General features: G+C 44.2%; 1 protein-coding gene across 1 annotated transcript in view; it reads right to left on the bottom strand.

The window, feature by feature from the left end:
* Window positions 1-12,709, bottom strand: part of LOC141578895 (uncharacterized) — a 137,484-nt gene that overhangs the window by 106,671 nt on the left and 18,104 nt on the right. The window contains exons 13-14 of the mRNA XM_074372695.1: window positions 9,197-9,356; window positions 5,426-6,144 (exon numbers count right to left, since the gene is read on the bottom strand). The gene's annotated coding sequence lies outside the window, so the exon portion shown is untranslated. The remainder of the gene's footprint in view (window positions 1-5,425; window positions 6,145-9,196; window positions 9,357-12,709) is intronic.

Below are 12,709 nucleotides of genomic sequence, written 5' to 3'. Positions count from 1 at the left end.
GGAAGCCCCTGGCAGTGTTTCTGTTGTCCTAAATTGGCATGGTGTTTGTCAGGCAGGGAGAGAGGGCCTGAGCCGTGCACTTGCTGGACCTGGGAAGCAGGAGACACTGGCTCCACCCCCAGCTCAACCAGCGCCTCATTCTGCATCTCAGGATTCAGCATGACATCTATAAGCAAAGGGATGAGACTGTCCCAGGAGAGGCTGTCCAACAGGAATGAAATGTGAGCCATGTAAAGAAAGTTTCCCAGTTGCCACATTTAAAAATGTAACCCCCCCAAAAAACCCCTAGAAACTGATTTTAAGAACATATCTTACTTATTCTACTGTATGTAAAATACTATCATTTTGACATGTAATCAATAAAGAAAGTAACAAGATAGTTTACATTCTTTTTACTAGACAAGTCTCAGCGTCTGATGTGCATTTGACCTAGAGCACATCTCAGCTCAGAGCAGCCTCCTCCCCAGCTCTCCTAGCATCAGTGGCTTTGGCTACTCTATTGGACAGCAACTCCAGGGGTCACACCAGGGGAATTGGCTGAAAAGCGGGAGTAAGTGTCCATAATAACCCTAAAAGAATCTCTCCGAAACAAAGGCGGATTCACTTTTAAACGTCTGAAAACCGGCGGGTTTCACCTCCCTCACGCCTTGGCTACAAGACAGCCCTCCTCCTTGCTGATACCTTTCTGGATGTAGGGAAGCAACCCTTCACATAGCCAGGGTGGCCGGGCATGCAGGTAGACTTTCCTGCTCTCTGTGTCCAGTCCCACGAAGTCCTCCTTCTCAAACAGGATGTAGAGCAGGAGGATCTTGTCCCCAGACTTGTCGGATGCACCGTCCAGGCACTTGGACTTGAGCATGATGAAGAGAGACTCAGTGAAGTCCTCGATCCTCTTCTCCACCACACTGCAGTCCTCGTAAATTGAAGGCCACGTCGGTGCGCGGCTGCTCGGCCACCTCCCAAATGCAGCACAAAGACAAAGAGCCGAGAGTCATAGAGCATGGTGCCATACAGCTCCTCTGCACGTGGAGCTTCTCGAAGGTCTTGGCCAAGAGGCAGTCGGTAATGGTGACAAGGCTCACGACCTTGTGGTGGGTCTGGAAGTCGCTCCACCCATTCTCGGGTGCATAGTGGTGACTTTAGTGTATACAGAGTCCCCAATGCGAGCCGCAAGGGATGATCTGCCTCACCAAGGAGATTCGCTTATAGATGCAAAAGAAATTCTGCTCTGAGATGATCCCCACGGGTTGGACCACCACGGGGAGAGTCTGGTGGTCCTCAGCACACTGCACGTAGTCAGGGATGTTCATGTTGCAGGCCCTGACGAGAGGGAAGAGGAGACCGAGGTACATACTGTGCTGCGGGCTGCGGGCCTCACTGGGTTGCGGTGACCTGGTGTGTACCAGTCAGAAGGCAGGGGAAGCCCAAGCAAAGCCGGGGGTACAGTTTGTCCTCAGCGTCTGCACATGGCTACCGCAGCTCAGGTCACATTACGCAGCTTTTGGTCTAGGCCTCCGCCCTCTGCAGAAAAGGGTCATTTCTTGTTTTCTGTTTCCAAGCACCTAGCCAGGTCCTGATGCAAAGTCAGTGCTCAAAACTGCTGAATAAAGGAATGAATAAAGGAACTGCTTCCACAACCCTCAGCAGGATATAATGCAAAGAAACACAGTAGGATCAAAAGACCTGGATTTCAACTCCAATTTATTTGAACTCCTAAGCTGCAGAATACTTGATAAGAAAACTTGCTTTGGGGAGGATGGTACAGTTCAGTGGTAGAGCACATGCTTAGCATGTATGAGGTCCTGGGTTCAAACACCAGTACCTCATTTTAAAAAAAATGAAACAAATAAATAAACCTATTTACCCCCCTCAAAAAATATTTTTTGAATTCCAAATTCAAGAAGAAAAAAAAAACACCTTGCAATTGACACAACATTGTAAACATGAGTATACTTCAATTAAAAAAAAATCCTTGCCTTACAAGAATATATCTGGATTATGGAAGTTTACAAATGTAAAATGCCTAGGGTCCCACCTGCATAAGAAGAAGGAACTGTACAAATTTACTATCCCTCATTTATGAGCTATATTTCCTTTGGGGGGTTTATAACCTCTCAGAGCTAATTTTCTCAGATTAAAAAAAGAAGGAAACATTACCGGATTCTCCATACTGCTGAAGAATCAGATAAACCTATGATAGCATCAGACCCACAGAGTTTACTCAATAAATGCTTGTTGAATGAATGAATAAACAAGCAAAGTGAATGCTGCTCCCTGCCACAGAGCATCATGATGGTACTGCCTGGAAATCCCAAGCCCACGTTTCACCCGACTCTACACTAACCATGGGTGACCTGGGCAGGCCTGTGTGCTCCTCTTAACCCCAGTTTAATCATGAATAGGAATGAGGGCAATAACACAAACCTCAAAGGGTTAGTGAGTCATTACTGAATTGTATCCCAACTTTGCAAGATGGAACCTTTAAAGAAACTTGGGCAAAAAGTCCGTAGGCCCTCTCCATATTATCTCTTACAACTACATGGGAATCTACATTATATCTCAAAATAAAAAGTCTAATTTATTAAAGAGGCTATTGAGGTTAAATGGGCTCACTGTCTCAAATAAGGAACACACAGTACAAATAGGTCAATGCCCAGCAAATGAGATACACTCAGTAAATATTCCCACTGAGCCCACTGGTCCCTCCAACTTCAGAGCACGATGATGTGTCCTCATGGCCAGAGGCCCCTGCACCTGAAACTAACAAAGCTAATGGTCCCCACTTTCAAGAGCCCCTGCCACCACCGTAGGTCTAATTTTGTACTTGTAATTTTTTTTCTTTTTATTAAATAGAAAAACGTAATTGCATAGCCTTCAGGTCACCAAAAGCTGACTACAGAGATCATGATGGCAGCCCTTCTTCGTGAAACAATAAAATGAAAAGCCATTTACACAGGATCTCTGTGTAAATCTACTAAGGTACTTCATCCTGGACTGAGAGGAAGAGGCCTGGGGAGGAGGGGGCCATCTGCGGCACACAGACCCATGGGCCACCTGTCCCACGATGGACTTTAGACCCAACACTCACCCTCAAGGAACTTCAAAATAGACACAGACAGAGTGCTGTGGACAAGATTTTTTTTTTTTAAAGAAATCCCAGATTCTCTCGCAGGTTTTGTTTCTACCAAGAAACAAATGTCTTATGTGTATAATGTTTCACAAAAGACTTAAATTATTATCACCCCAACTAGGCGCATTAAGAAACTGAGGGAGAGAGTTTTATCACATTGTGCAAGATTAGAGAGAGGCAAAAAAAAAATATTAGAGAGAGGCCACGTCGGACACTGTATTTAAACCCAAGCCCCTGTTCCAGTGCTCACACTAGAAAGTGGGATATACTGCCCCTTTCCTGCCCTCTCCCTGCAATAAATGTCTGAAGAGTCTTTTCTGTGCCACCTGGAATCACAATCACTTCAATTTTCCACAAAGAGCTATGTCACTCCTTGGAGGATGTGTCAAAATCTGTATGTTGAATGGGAGGAGAGATTTGTATATTCGGTTTCTCAAAGGAAACATGGCTTAAAAGAAACTGAAAAGCACTTTTCTAGTCTAAGTCTTCATTGTGCAGAGAAGGAAACGGAGGCTCAGAAGAGATGAGGAAAGGGCCTTATTAACAAATATTGCCTCAGCGCAGCACCAAGCCAGCCTTGGGTACTTCTGGGGGAGTATCTGGAAGGCCCAGGAGAATGAGTCTTAGAAAACGGAAAGAGAAGAAGCATACAAGGACCCGTCTCTACACCACCATACCTTGAAGTTCCACCAAATTACCCAGTATGGGTGCAGCCAACATTAAGGTGGGCTAAACAGGTTATAGAAACCTGGAAGTCTCAACCATAGTGGAAATTCCAACGTTTACTATGTTTTTTTTCCCAGTTCAAGCATCAGCTCAGTGGGCACTCTGTACCAGGCACTATATGAGGCCTGGAGTTCTCCCAAATACACAACTCTTATATCACGTGTGCAAGCCACACACAGGCCCACCAGAAGGAAAATGTCCACAGATAAGGTGGAATTACTGAAACTGAAAGCAGCCAACCAGCATATATTACTAGCAAATACGGTGCTGCTAGAAATAGACTCATGGACATAGAAAGCAAACTGTGGTTAGCAGGCAGGAAAAGGGGGATTAACAGATACACATTAATAAATATAAAATAAATGACAAGGACCTACTATATAGCACAGTTAACTATATTCAATTTCTTGTAATGAGTTGTACTAAAAACAATCTAAAACATATGTAGATACATATGCATATGTTTATAAATGAATCTCTGCTGTACATCTGAAACTAACATTCTAAATTGACTACACTTCAATAAAAAATAATTTTAAAAAATAAGTAAAAATAAAAGCAACGCCATTTAGAAAAAATAAAAGAATACTCTGATCCCCTTAGCTGTAGGTGCTGGAGAATTCTGGTTACAAACACCAAGTCCACTGGATCACTCCAGCACTGGCTGTCACTCTTTCTGACCATCAGAGAGTCACTTGGCTTCAGTGAGTTTACTTTTCTCTTTTGTGAAAGGCTTCAGTTGCAACTAACGATGTATAGAATCTCATCATTCACAAACCCAACAATTAAAGAGGACTTCCCATGGGCCAGGCTCTGGAAATATGAAAATATAGGGTCCGAGATATATTCATGGGTAGAAGAAATTTATGCCATAAAGACATTAATTCTTCTTGCTTTGATAGACAGATTCAATACAATTCTGTTTAGATTTCCTACCAGATTTTTTATGGGTAACAAGATAATTTATGGTCAGGAACAACCAAGAAACTTCTTTAGAACCAGCACTGGGAAGGCGTGGATAGGTCACTCATTTCCACTGGTCTTTCTGAAGTGATGAAAACGTTCTGGAATATTAATGGTTGCACCACTGTGAATATGCTAAAGCTGCTGAATTGTAGCATTTAAGTGGGTGGACTTCATGGTGTGTGAACAATATCACAATAAAGATGTAAAATGAAAAAATATTTCTTGACAATTATTTTTCCCTCTATACTACTAGTCTGCCCCACAATTTAAGAAGAACAAAAAAACCAAAACAAACCAAATTTTGCCAGGAGCTCTTTAGGACTGCAAAGTCCCTGAGTCTCCAACGCCTCTGGTGGTGCTGTTCCTGTTAACACACCCTAGCTGGGCTGGGCTAGTTAGGGACTGTTACTATCTTTTTAAGATCGACGGCCACACGTTTCACCCTGGGAGAGGGAAGGATGGAGGATGTCACAGCCTCATGCCTTCAGCTCATTTTTAACTGAACCAAGCCTTGCTTTCAACACTGTAATCCCTCTCACTATAAAAACAGTGACATCATCAAGCACCGCCATCAAAACACGTGAAAGTGTTCAAGGTACTTACCTGGGGCAGAAACACTGAGGGAGGAGACGGAAGCTCGCTCAGCACTGACGCTCCCTTTTCCCGACTCCACCAGGAGAAGCTGGGGTTCACAGCCGGAGGCTCTCAGCCCGGGGAGCAGCGCCCACACCACTGAGCTGGTCCCCAGGGAGCGGGAAAGGGAGAGGAGGGCAGCCCCGGGGTCGCGGGGCAGGGAAAGCGAGGGGGGGAACGCGGGCTGTAGCCCCGCTCGGAGGCCAGCACCAGCCCCAGGCACCCGCCCCCGTCCGGGTCCGCAGACCCCGCCCGCCCGGTACACAGCCCGCCTAGGGGCGGGGACGGGCCGGCGCCCGAGGAGAGGCAGCCCGGTAGGAGAGGACTCGCGGGCGGGAGAGGGGAAGGGGACGCCAGCCGCGGACTGAGGGGAGCCCGGCTGGGGCGAGAGGCGGCAGGTGCACACTTGGCCCTGGACAGCTGTGGCCGGAGCGCCAGGGCAGGAGCCAAAGTCCTACCAGGCGAAAGAGCTGAGAAGCCTTTGGGGCCGATCCCCGGCTCGGAGTTGCAGCTTCCAACCCTCGGTCCAGCTGGCACAGACTGCGCATGCGCAGCAGGGCCAGCGATCCTCTCTGGGTTCTGCAAGAGAAGGTGGGGAAGCGAGGGAAGGAGAAGATGGGAGGAGGAGGCGAGAAGGGGAAAAGTGGAGGGAGAGACATGGACAGGAGGAGCAGAGAGAAGGCAGCGATCTGGAGGGTGGAGGAGAGTAGCAGAGATGGAGAGAAATAGTTTTAACTCTGGGGGCATCCTGAAGGAGGCAGCAGTCCTGCCTCTGCACACTTCTCTAACCCTTCAAGGCCCGCAGCTCATATTTTACCTCCCTGGCCCAGCCCTCCACCCAAGGCCTCTGCAGGACCCCTACGGGGATCACACCCGTTGCCCCCAAGCGGAGCTGGGTTTCCTTTTGCTCTGGGAACCAAGCACCCGCAGGTGTTGTCGCTCAGAACTACCTTGGAAAGAGTACATATTCCCCTTTTACATGCTGGGACACAGGCAGGCAAGATCTCTGCCTTACCTCCACTGTCCCAGGTGTTGTGCTGGCGGGGAGCGGGAGGTACAAGGTCAGATACCAAAAGGAGCATACTGCCTGAGTTTTGGTGCTTAGTCCCCATCCTTCCTGAGTAAACCACTCCCCACCCTCGGGGAACCATCAAGGGCTCACAGTATTTCCCTGGGTGTGGGATAGCTGCCCTCAATTCCAGTGCCCAGCTTGCTAGGAAGATAGGAGTGTTACTGAGTCCAAATTCATTCTCCTTAATGCAGGACAGGCCAGTAAGTTGGGAGACCAGGTGTTGGGGCATGGAATAGCAACATTCTGTAGACCTAGATGGCAAACTAATGTCCTGGAAAACCATCTCCCAAAGTCAGAATTCAGGCTCCTTTTCTACGAGATTGGTTTTTGCAATCTTCTTGATGTAGTAATTCTTTGTTGTTAGAATCCTTTGTTCTTGCAGCTATCTGCCTGGGTCAGATCCCTGTAAACCTCCAACAAAACAAACGTTATTTTCTATTATGTAACTTGTTATCTTTATATGAATGGAAAAGTGTTAAATATCCTTAAAGGTCAGAGCATTCAAAATAGGCTCTCCTGTATATTTTAGGCTCTAGGCAACATTGTTTTACAAGCAAGATGAAGCCTAGGAGACAGAGCACAGGGTTAAGTCAAAGGAACAGATCTAATATGGAGTCAGATTTGTTCTTTTCTATTACCAGGGCAGAAGACACTTGAGGATTTAAATCCCTTTAAGTTAAAAATAAGTAATACTTTAAAGGAATTTACATACATAGGTCGGAATGTGCATAGCATATCTGCAAAACACACAAAGGATTGTAAACAGTGGCATCTCCAGGGAGGGCTGAAAGAAGAGAGGATGAGGGAAAACTTCTTTCACTTGTGTATTTTTGTGCTCTGTTTGAAATTTTTTAACCACATGCATGTATTTCTTTTTCAGTTAAAAAAAATGTGTAATGGAGCAAAGGAGTAGGAAGCTCAGCAAATACAGCAGCCATGGAATCACTGAGCCATCACTTTTGATTTTAGCCAGGAAGCATTTATTGACTCTCTCCTATGTGCCCAGTGCTGTTTTAAGACTTCTTTTATTTTTTTTCATAAAATAATAAAGTGCTATTCCTCACCCCTGCCCATGGCTGGTGGAAAACCAAATGAGTTTTTATTGAGTTGTTTTCCAAGAAGTAGAGATCAGTTATAAACAGAACACATCTTCAGGGCAAAACAGGCGGAGTGGTTTTCCAGCAGGCCAGATAGCTATGAAGGGTTTTCAACAGAGGCACACAGAGGCTGAGAGAGAAGCCTCCAGGACCCTACAAAAAGCTGCCCAAACTGCCTTCTCCATGGCACTACTGAAGTAGGAAAGAAAAAATCTGACTCCATATTAGATCTGTTCCTTTGACTTTAAACTTGTGCCCTGTTTCCTAGGCTTAGACTTGTTGGTTCTGCACCTTTTGTAAAACAATGTTGCCTAGAGCCTGAAATATACAGGAGACCCTATTCTCAAGGCTCTGACTTTGAAGGATATTAACACTTTTCTATTCACATAAAGATAACAAGTTACAGAATAGAAAACAACATTTGTTTGTTGGAGGTTTACACGGATGTGACCCAGGTGAAGAGCTGCAAGAACAAAGGATTCTAACAACAAAGAATTCATACACCAAGTTTGCAACAACCAAGCATTCCCACTTCCCATTTTTAATATAAGAAGAGCCTGAAATCTGACTTGGGGTGATGGTTCCCCAGGACATTATTCTACCAATTCTCAGGTGGCTTTCCAAATTAAAGTCGCTATTTCTTGCCCCCAAAACCTGGTCTCCTGATTTATTGGCCTGTAATGCACGAGCAGAACAAGCCTGGACTCGGAAACACAGACATTGAAAGTACCCATTTGGTATATTAAATGACATGCTTCTACTCATCTTCCTGACGTTTTATTCTCTTGAACACTCCTGCTATGTTTATGAAAAACCTGTCATGTGGACACATTTCCACCTCTAGCCACTACCCTTCCAGGTAAGAACTGATGCCAAGAAGGCAATGGAAGTTGCTAGAAGGTATTACATGGACAAAATAGAGCAGAAGTGGGTTCTGGCTGATGTTCAGGAGCAGGCTGGAACACCTGACAAGATGTTATAAGTACGGCTAGACAGCTGGGCACCAAAGGAGAAGCTTCTAAACTTCCATGAGGGACTTGTTGGATAGGAAGGAAAAGTCCCAGACTATAGCTCGGATTCCACCACGAGCTTCCTGGGCGAGTCTGGGCAAGTAATTTAAAATCTCTAGGCCCGTGCTGTCCAACATGGGAGCCACCAGCAACATGCAGGATTATGAAGTTATTCTGTAGCCAGACAGAATTATAAAAAGACATTTTATTGCAAAGGCCCAGCAGGTATAATATTTAAAAAGGTTATTGGTTATCTTGACCTAACGAGTTATTTTTGTATGTGTAGGTTTCTGTGGTTTGTAAGGCCTGTGACTAATGATTCCGTTACAGTGAAGTATTTTGAAATTATAAGTTACTGGACACAGTACCCTCATATCACAGTTGAAAAAAACTGATCCACATAAGCAAGGTGATCTGACTTATTAGTTATGAACAGGGGCTCTGGGGCCATCCTGCCTGAGTATAAATTCTCACTCTGCCTCCAGGGGGTTCTGTGTGAATCTTGGACAAATTATTGTTGTTTTTGTTGTCGTTGTTATTATTTGTGCCTCTTTTTCCTTACCTTTTAAGTAGCGAGGAATATGTAGACTCTATCTCCTACTGTGTTGGCAGGATTAAATGAGTAAACATCTGTGCTGCCCACTTCCCTGGGTTTCAGCATTCTCCAGGCAATCAGTGCCAAACTCAGAGGCATTCTCCACTGTCTTCGTCAGTCTGGGATGCTGTAACAAATTACCGTGGGTCGGGTGGCTTAAACAACCAGCATATTCCTTATGGTTTGGAGGCTGAGACTTTCAAGGTCAATGTATCCTTGAGAGGATTGCCAGCTCGAAGATGGCTGTCTTCCCAATATCTTCATATCCCAGAGAGCAGAGAGAAGCAAGCACTCTGGGGGCTTGTATAAGAACACTAATCCCATTCATGAGGGCTCTACTCTCATGACCTCATTTTATCCTACTAATCACCTCCCAAAGGCCCCACCTCCCAATACCATCACCCTGGGAGATGGGGTTTCGACATATGGATTTTGAGGGGATGCAAACATTCAGTCCACACATCGGCTAAGTCTCCCCAACATGCAGTCATCAAACCTGTAGCTAATTTCAAAATAATATTTATGTCTCTCTGCCCAATTCCATTCCTACATCCACTATCACTGAAGCCCTGTTACATTTTATTCCTTACTTTTCTGGTAGAGATTTAATTGATTCCTCTAACTCCAATGATCCCCTCGCTCCAGTCTGCTTAACAGCCCTGCCAGGTAGGTCTTCCTTAAAACACCTTCCCACTTCACCTGGTGGTTTTTTAGTTGTAAATGTCAGAATCCTCTCCACACCCCATCCTATACCTTTAATCCGTTACACTACGTCTCACTATGTTATTTTCCTCTTACCAATGTAAGAAATTTCCATAAGCTTAAGAGCTTAAACCAGCACAGATTTATCAGCTTATGGCTGTGGAGGTCAGAGATCCAACACAGTTCTCATTGGGCTAAATTCAAGGTAGCAGCAGGGTTCATTCCTTCTAGAGGGTCTAGAAGAGAATGTTTCCTTGTTGTTGTTGTTTTTTTCCAGTTTCCAGAGGTCACCCACCTTCCTTAGCTTGTGCCCCACGACTTCCTCCATTTTCATGGTCAGCAGCCTTTCTGAACATTGCTCTATGGCTACACCTCCCTCTGATTTTAAACTCAGCTGGGAAATGTCCTCCATTTCAAGGACCCCTGTGATTACATTCGGCCCACCTGGACAATCCAGGCTACTCACCCTATTGTCTCATCTCAGGATCCCCTTGTCCCATCCCATTCAGGCATTATGAATGTGGCTGTGACACTCACCTTGTGTAACATTTCCTCTCATGAGCATTTTATGGTTCAAGGCACATATGAATGACTTTTTGTTTTTCTTCCTTAGCCTTTCTACATTCAGTATGTCTGGTGAGATTATATGAATCCTTTTTAATTGTCCCCCTGCACTAATCTTTAATAATGTATCATGGGTTTAAAATGCTAACTGATAGACAATTTAGAAGACAGAAATCCTCTAAGATTTTTGTCCTAAAATATCTGTCATGCATTTTGCCATGTACAGTAACATGTCAAAGGTGGCTACCCTGTGGCCGGGGAGGGACATGATTCTGCCATCACACTCCCCTCATTCTCACCAATGTGCTGATCACCTGACCAAGGACCTATGCTCCTCGCTTCGCTCACTTCTTCCTCCTTTCCATTGACTACCCTGTTCCCATCACTTCCTTCATTCAGCACATCAGGATTTCATGACCACATTCTTCTCTAAATGGAATGGGTATCTTGAATCTAATGTCTGACAACTGTTCTTACTGTATATGCACACACTGACCTGCACATAAACCCGTCCAGCTCTTTATTTTCCTAGAATCTCCCAGAGGAATCAGTTCCATGATGATGGTGATGATGATGATGATACTGACAATGATGACAGGGACCTCTCAAGGATTCTGATAAAGAGGGAATCAATAAAGGGAGGGAATCATTGCAAAATTGCCCCAGAGACAGGCTTAAAAGTAAATAACTGCTATAGTGTTTAATGAAATTGACTAATATTTAACTATTTTTAAAAATTTATATCACTGAATTTAAAATTTTAACGGGAATTCTCATTCACCAGTAACCAAGATTCAACTCTAGGACCAAAGTCTAAGGATTTTGATCTTCTAACAAATTGTCCACTAGCCTTTTAAACACGTGATCCTTTTAAAAAGCTTAGTGCTGGGCTGAAAATAAGCAGGATACATATAATCTCACCAGACACAGTGAATGTGGAAAGACTAAGGAAGAAAAACAAAAAGCCATTCATAACGTCTTGAACTTCACGTTGCTCACAGGAGAAAATGTTAGCCAAGGTGAGTGTCACATCAGCATGACGCCTGAGTGGGATGGGGAAGCTGATCTTCCTCATCAGACATTTATGCTGATTTGTTAGATGCCAACACAGTTTCCTCATTGGATTTGCTTCTAACAAGTATGGAAGAATTTACGTTCTACCAAAAGCAGTCTAAACATTTTCCCCTGCTGTCAGGTCTCTGGACTGAATGTCCCCACAAGAAGGACATGAATATGCTTCATAGGGAATTCTTCCTGAGAAGAAACAGGATTTTCGAGGGCAGAACTGCAGGCCCCCCATGGAGGGCTGGAGGAGGGCTACAGGGGGCACTGGAAAAACAGCAGGAGTGAGTTCAGATACTACCGCTCAGGTCGCCAAAGACAGCATTGCTATCTCTGAGGATATGACATTCTCCCAAAAGTTCCATGAGTGAAGGTACCTGTGAACACTAAGCAGGTTGTTAAGAAACAGCAGCACATAATTTGCGTCACAACTCAATTACAGTATGTTTTGATATTTGGAAAATAATTAGCCCATTGTCCTTTGAAACTGCAGCAGTAGCAATAGAAATAAAAAAGGCTGAGCCGTCTTGGAGACAACAATCAATAAACAATTCTAAATCTGCAGGATTCCTTGACGATATGCAAGCAATGAGCTAGATGTGTCTTGCAGATAGCTCTTACTGCAGGGCGCTGTCCTGCAAAGCATAGAACTAGTTTTCTCAGCAGACAGAGGGAACCAAGTCAAGATTCCAAATCTTGAGAGATTTACTATATGGCAGGAAAGATCACACAAGTACATTCAGCCAAATATGAATAAATGTAATCAAATATTATCAAATGTGATTGGAGCACAGATGAAACAGAAATTCCTTTCATCTGGGATCTAGAGAGACTTCTTCAGAAAATGTGGCTTTGAAGATGGCCAAAGACATGGGTGGAATTTTGGCAGAACAGGATGTAAGGAATTTTAAAACTGATTCTAAAATTCATATAAAAATTCAAAGGATCCCAAATATCCAAAACAATTTTGAACAAGAAAAACAAAGTTGGAAGACTTGCACTATCTGATTTTCAGCTTTTTTTTTTTTTTTTTTTAACTACAGTAATCAGAAAGTATGGTGTTGGTGTAAAACAGGAAAATAGAATAATGGAGCAGAATAGAATGTTCAGAACTAAACCAACACTTATATAGACAATTGATTCTCAAAAAGG

Source organism: Camelus bactrianus, chromosome 1 (assembly GCF_048773025.1).
Source record: "Camelus bactrianus isolate YW-2024 breed Bactrian camel chromosome 1, ASM4877302v1, whole genome shotgun sequence".
Taxonomy (NCBI): domain Eukaryota; kingdom Metazoa; phylum Chordata; class Mammalia; order Artiodactyla; family Camelidae; genus Camelus; species Camelus bactrianus.
Note: the sequence above shows the minus strand (reverse complement) of the source record. Positions and strands in the feature narration are given on the sequence as shown.